The sequence below is a fragment of the Pteropus vampyrus genome, unplaced genomic scaffold (assembly GCF_000151845.1).
Source record: "Pteropus vampyrus isolate Shadow unplaced genomic scaffold, Pvam_2.0 Scaffold13, whole genome shotgun sequence".
Classification (NCBI taxonomy): domain Eukaryota; kingdom Metazoa; phylum Chordata; class Mammalia; order Chiroptera; family Pteropodidae; genus Pteropus; species Pteropus vampyrus.
The window spans coordinates 9,862,778-9,869,490 of NW_011888794.1; the positions used below are offsets into that span (position 1 = coordinate 9,862,778).

Sequence of the window (6,713 nt, forward strand, 5' to 3'; positions counted from 1 at the left end):
TACAGCATAGGGAGTATAGTCAATAATATAGTAATAACTATGCATAGTGCCAGGTGAGTACTAGATCAATGGAAGGGATCACTTCATAAATTATATATAAATGTCTAACCACTATGTTGTATACCTGAAGCTTATGTAAAATAATATGGAATGTCAAGTCTAATAAAAATAAATAAATAAATATGTAAAAATGTTATGTAACTATGAATAATTATAAATGTTAAACATTTTAATTTTTATTTTACACTCCTTGATATTTTATCTGTGGTTTTTAAACTTTTTATTGAGCAAAATTTCCTAAAACCATCCTTTCATGTCTTTTAAGAATCTACATTGCACGTTATTTTCTCTTTGTTGTTTGTGACTATCCAAAGTATAAATAGCTCTTAGATGCCATTGGGTGGGTGTTATCTGAGTTTGGTCTGTGTTATATATTGCTTTCATCTCACATATATTTTCACAAATTAAAAATAATGCCATAAAATGTCAAGTTCATATTTGGGGATGATGTGACAGATAAGTCTCTTCTTGCTTAGATTTAAATTAGGAAGTTGCAATATAATCTTCCATTTTGAGTTAAGTTTATATACAGAACATATCCTTGTATTGAATTACTAATTACTTGGAAAATAAAAATATGTCTTCTTCCTTTTCATTTTTTAATCATTCTTACTTCCATGTGTTATATTATTGTATATGTGGAACTTATAATTTTAGAAAAGCCTACTATGGCTTTATAAAAGCAAATAAAAATTATGTTACATATTTTATCTCTAATATTATTTTCCAAACAATTATTTGGAGCATGATAATCAACATAGGCTTAATGTATCCTAATTATTAAGAGTTTGTTCATATCTGTCTATACTATTATTTTATATAAACTAAATATGTCTGAGTATTCTACTCTTCGCGAGAAAATAGCAGCCATGCCTTGCATATAAGAAAAAAAGTTACTCAGTTCCTACTAATTGCTACCTTTGAAGAATGTTGCACTATTGTTTTCAGATATCCCAGTTTTTCAAAAGAAGCTGAAAATCTGGATTTTTATAATAAATATCTGAAATTTAAGACTTCATGTTTACTCAATCACCAAACAAAATGCTTGCCAACATCCTATCAGCCACAGAACACATGATGGATAGGAACCTCATACCTAATGAGAACAAATTTATGACCTCTGCTTTCATATTGCAAAGTACATTAACCCATATTATCTTTTAGAAAAAAGTGTTCACTGTAAAATTTTATGTTGGTTATTCTACACTCATCCCCCAACCCATTATGTTCATGTTCTGAGATGAAACAGAAGCTGAAAGACACTAAGTAAATTGCTTAACATTCTAAAACATGTAAACTGTAGAGCCAAAACTTAATCAAGTCAAATTTACTGATTTCGCAGTCTGTGTGCTTATATCGAGATGTTAGTTTCAGCCGAAATATCTTTGGCTAGGCACATTTTTTAAAGGTAAATTAGACGAGCTATGACAATTATGTCTGTTCCAGTGATCTTCCTAATGAGAACTCAAACTATACCACTACTAGTTTCAAAACAACACATACTATTTTATCTAATCATATAACAAAATTAATGATAACTTATAGTGTATCTCTACAACAACCATTAGTAATACTGTAGTTATAAAAATTATTACAACCAGAAAACTATTTTATTTACATATTTACTACACTCCCAAATATTTATATATATGAGGATATTTATTAATCTATTCAGTGCTATTTAGATGGTATAATGCATTCTAAATATATTATCCTTAATTCTCACTTAATACTTTGTTATATCTATAATTATAAATGACAACAATTGTCATAAAAAATGATCAGGAGAAGGAGAAAAAGAAGGAGAAGACTTGAGGATTAAAGAATGGAATGGTTTCACAATTTATCCACATCTAGTAAATAAAATAGGATCCTTATTTGAGTCTCTGTGACAGCAAAATTCTCTGCTTTTCTGTTTTTACTAATTTATTCATTGCTTGGGGTCAAATTTTCATGAGATGCACTCAAACTACAACATATTCTTATTTAAAGTATAGCCCCCAACTTTTCTGAAATTTAAAATCTTTCAAGATATTCTATCAAAAATTTAAAATAGCTTTCTTTTGAATAAACTTTATATTGGTATCTTTATTTCTCAATCTTTGAATATTAATAAAACATGAATATATAATGTAGCTTTAAAGTATTTGTAGGGGCCTTCGGAGAAAAGTTTGTGGAAGAATTCTTTGATGAAACACAACGGATAGGCTCTTTTCTCTTGTGTTCACAGCTATTTAGACATTCTTTTTCAAACACTGTATTATTTTTTAATCTTTTTTTTCTTCTTCAAATTTTTTAGATAACTACTAGGTTTCCCCCTCAACATACTTAGACACAGTTTGCTTTGGTGTGCATCTAAAATTTACACCATGCTTTATGTTATGTCTGATATCAGCTCTAAAAGATTTTCAGAATCATACCCTTAGTTTTCAAAGTTCTACCACGCCATGCATCCTTTAGCTTCTTTTTTGGCAGAGGCCAAGCCATAGGAATTCTGTTTGCATTCACCTTTAATCTACCGTCCCTCTCTAAATGTTATTATGTACTTGCAAAGCTTATGAAAATTATTTGTCTCTTCCAACATCTAAAACAAATGCCAATTCCTTTATGAAAAATGTTATATCTTAGTATAATAAATCACTCACTACGTCCCTAAAGAATGCCAGTTATAATTTAATTTAATACTTAATACATCTTTTAATAATCATTTGTTTTTTCATGTTCTTCTCTCCATTATGTTTTAACTAACTTGTAGAGAGAAACTGTGTTTTCATTTTAGTATCACCTGAGGCCAGTATCTAATGGGTTTTCATAATGTTTCTTTAATTTAATTTGGGCTTTTTCCTTTAAGATATTATTTCATTGGATAGGGTAACATAGTTCACAATTAAGTTATTCTGTTATAAAAATTAAAATTAGTAACATATTTTTCTCTTAATTTGAACTTCACCTTGTACAAAATAAAGCTATACTGTTGATAATAATAAAGTTTATTATGAAATAGGTATAGGACATTTGATGGGTAATTTTATGATTTGAAAAACTGATAAAATAAAATATTCATATTTTTAGTATAAAACCATAAGTACCAATGTGCTGCTATATAGTTTTTATTAATCAAATATGTTTCAGAATCAAAATAAATTATTTTTGGAAAATTACATTATTTTCTTCTATGTATCTTTTACAGCAAAGTTACACGAATCAGAAATTCTAAAGCATAGTTGACATCAGCCTCACAGAAATCACTAGCTTCATAGATTAAAAGTAGTAAAATGTATTATAAAAGTATTAGTTATTTTTATATGTTAATAGCAACCCATTATTTATTTCCAAGAAGGTAAACATTTACAACTATATATAGAGGGGCTGATCTAGTCCTCAAATAATATATACTAGTCCATCACACTCTTAGTGGATTCTCAGAGATGGTGATAAATTCAGCTGGTTTGTCATTCCAGTCAAAAGATTTTAGAGAAAAGTGAAATATTTTGGCAAACAATCTCTGCCAAATGTTTAAAGCCAACATATAGACTAAGAGACCTATAATAATTCATAAAAGGGGGTACAAAAGGAAGTATAATATTTTCTTGGGAGGAGTAGAATACTCAGACATGTTTAGTTTGTGTAAAAAACATATCAATATTAAAATAACAAACCTAGACATAATTGTTAACCAGTCTTCATATCTCCATTCAATAGTTTACTTACTATCTTCAGTCACTTGTATTACAAATTCTGTTCTCAAAAAATACAAATATTAGCTGAAAACTTACTGATTTATAGATGAAAAGATGGAACAATAAATTTGGTGAGTATGCCAAGATAAGATAGAGAAAGGAATGTTGGTACTTTCAAGAATCATCATTGAATTTTAAATGTCAGTCCTATGACAGTTCATAACACTTTGGTACCTCTTAACATTGTGAGATTCCCTCTAATTCACAAAAACTCTTTTTATGGTAAATGGAAAAATATCTTCATGTACAAAATAAAACCATCTACATTAATGTATGATTTCTGTTAGTAGCTTTGACCAGTTAGATATCTTTCACATATGTAAATTTTACATATCCAGATATCTTTTACATATTCCAACTTCCTCCTCAAATTATGTCTGTGGTTTAAATCAAAACAACAAATTATGAAAACCAAATGGTGTTAATTCTTCTTGGCTACATTTTGAAAAAAAAATACTCTTTATGTATTTCTTACATAGTGATTCTTCTATTGACAGCTTGATAAAATTACATTTATTTTTATACAAATTACATAGTAGGCTATTCCAACTATAAATTGCTATGCCTTTTCAATTCTTATCCTTCATATCACTCTGTGATTCATATAATTAAAAACATTCTTGGATTTCTTCATATATTTTCAACTATTCCTTCAGCAACAAGGATATTTTAGGTAATGATTTATTAAATAATCACATTGCAATACTTAATAATTCATACTCTCTCTATAATAAGAGAATATTTTGTTCAATAGACAAGCAAACAATAAAAAACAACATAGTCCATTGATATGCAGAATGCAAGAACCATAAGAAAAATTAGTATAACCCTCAGCACTCATTAAAATATATATGTTGTGTCACCATAATGTCAAGAAAATAAGTTAACATCATTATTTACAACAGATAATACCTTCTTAAACATTCATTTAAAATAATTTGCTATAGTGAGAATCAAAAGCTCTAATTCATAAAATCAAAGTATAATTATTGAATAAATTTATTTACTTTTTAATGCTTGTAATAATGTAGTATAGACAGAGAAAAAATCTCCAATTAAAATATTTCAACAATAGAACACCTACCACGTAGTAGCTTTTATTTTATTTTTTTTCTGAAACAATAGATTTTATCACTCTTAGATTTTAGACATCTGCATAAATATTCCGTAAAGCCATCTTTTATGACTATTTCTACTAAAATATCTGATATATGGAAAGATGGAAACATCACAACCACAAAAGAATCAATTGATGAATTCTTTTACCCAATAAACACTGCTGATTTCCTCATAGACAATACCTTTTTAAAATCTCATGTGAATTTGTGATCAAGAAAGGTTTTAATTTTCTAAGAAAAAGTGAATGTGCCTCACTCAATAAAATATATTTATTTTACCCTAGAAGAAATTTCTTAAACTTGATTGTCACAGTTTTCTCATTTTATCTTAGTAGTATGCAAATTAGTCAGCTTAATTAGTTTTTTCTTTTCAATTGTCATTGAGACTCAATTCTAGTTCTATCTTCCACTCATTTACTAATTAAAAAGTTATATATTGAAGAGTGTGTAACTATATATTCAGTTCTTTTTTTTAGATGTTGATATTCTAACAATTCTTATCTTTTTAATAACTTGAACAGAAAATCAAGTTTTACAAAATATAATGCAGTGACTATATGTAGTGTGTATAAATTTACAGTATGTCATGTGTGGGTGAGAGAGAGAGAGAGAGAGAGAGAGAGAGAGAATTAGATTAACCTTATACCAAAACTCCTGATAAACAATAAGTTAAAGAAGCATTTAATTATAATTTAAAAAGTTGAGTTGTAAGAAATATGCAGCCTAGTTGTAGTATGGCGGTTTTACTAAGAATTCAGGGAATCTGATTCCTTTTATCAGTGGCTTTATTCCTAGTGTGTCACAGTCGCATACATATTCCATTATGGTGACTCAAGTTCAGCCAGCAGCCATCACATCTACATTCTTTTCAGTAAAATAAAGAGTAAAAAAAAGGCCATGACTTCTCTTTTTAAGAAGTTAGTAAAAAGAGAGAATGAGGAACAATAAAGGAACAATAATCTATCTCTGGCACATGTACTTTTATTAATCGGTATGTTTTTCTAAACTTTAAACATAATTGAGTGTATATATTTGGTTATTTTCTAAAAGAAACTTTAGTATTATGTGGTTGAGCATGTATCTTTTCTAATCTATAAAACTGTCACCAAACTGCTTTGTTAAGATAGACTCTAGACTCAACAATATAGTTTTTAAAGATGTTTTGAGATCTTGTAAAGAAATAGGTTGTCAAGAGCTGAGTTAAATTAGAGAGAGCTCAGCTACCAGGTATTGAATAGTTGATTAAAGTAACAAGCTAACATGAAAATAACAGTCAAGTTTTAAATCACTTACCGAAATAGTATAAGCAAGAAGAAAAAGCCCCAACTACAGCAGTGTTCAAGAAAGTTGCCAAGTGAAGATCAGATTTATCATTGCAGAAGGAGGTGGGATGTGATGCAGAGAGACTCTCACTGCCAAGGAGCCCCAGACAAAAGGCTCCTGCCAATTTCTGCACCTGGGTGGCCAGAAGAAGCAAGAAGAAAAAGGGTACTGAACTGGGTACTGAGTCAGAGGGAGAAAAAGGTCTTCAAATTCTTCCTCCCCTCTGATAAGGCCTTAGCAGAAGAACCTGAGAGAGGCTTCTACCAATGGACCAAGATAAAGAGGCCTCTGGATGGAGGTTCTTGAGCTCAGCACATAGACATACATAGAGCATAGCTATTCAGAATGTGCTGAGTCCTTGACGGCAGTGCGTTTGCTGTGCACCAAGTCTGGTGAGGGGAGGGTAGTTTTCCCAGTGCTCAAACCTCATATTCTTCGTGTATATTTACTTCTGTTTCAGTTTATTCAGGTT

General features: G+C 29.4%; 1 long non-coding RNA gene across 1 annotated transcript in view; it reads right to left on the minus strand.

Moving 5' to 3' along the window:
- The window catches only part of LOC111733111, a 57,869-nt gene extending 51,488 nt beyond the window's left edge, over positions 1-6,381 (minus strand). Inside the window, exon 1 of the long non-coding RNA XR_002777833.1 lies at positions 6,212-6,381. This is a non-coding gene — a long non-coding RNA (uncharacterized LOC111733111). The remainder of the gene's footprint in view (positions 1-6,211) is intronic.
- Positions 6,382-6,713: the final 332 nt, after the last annotated feature.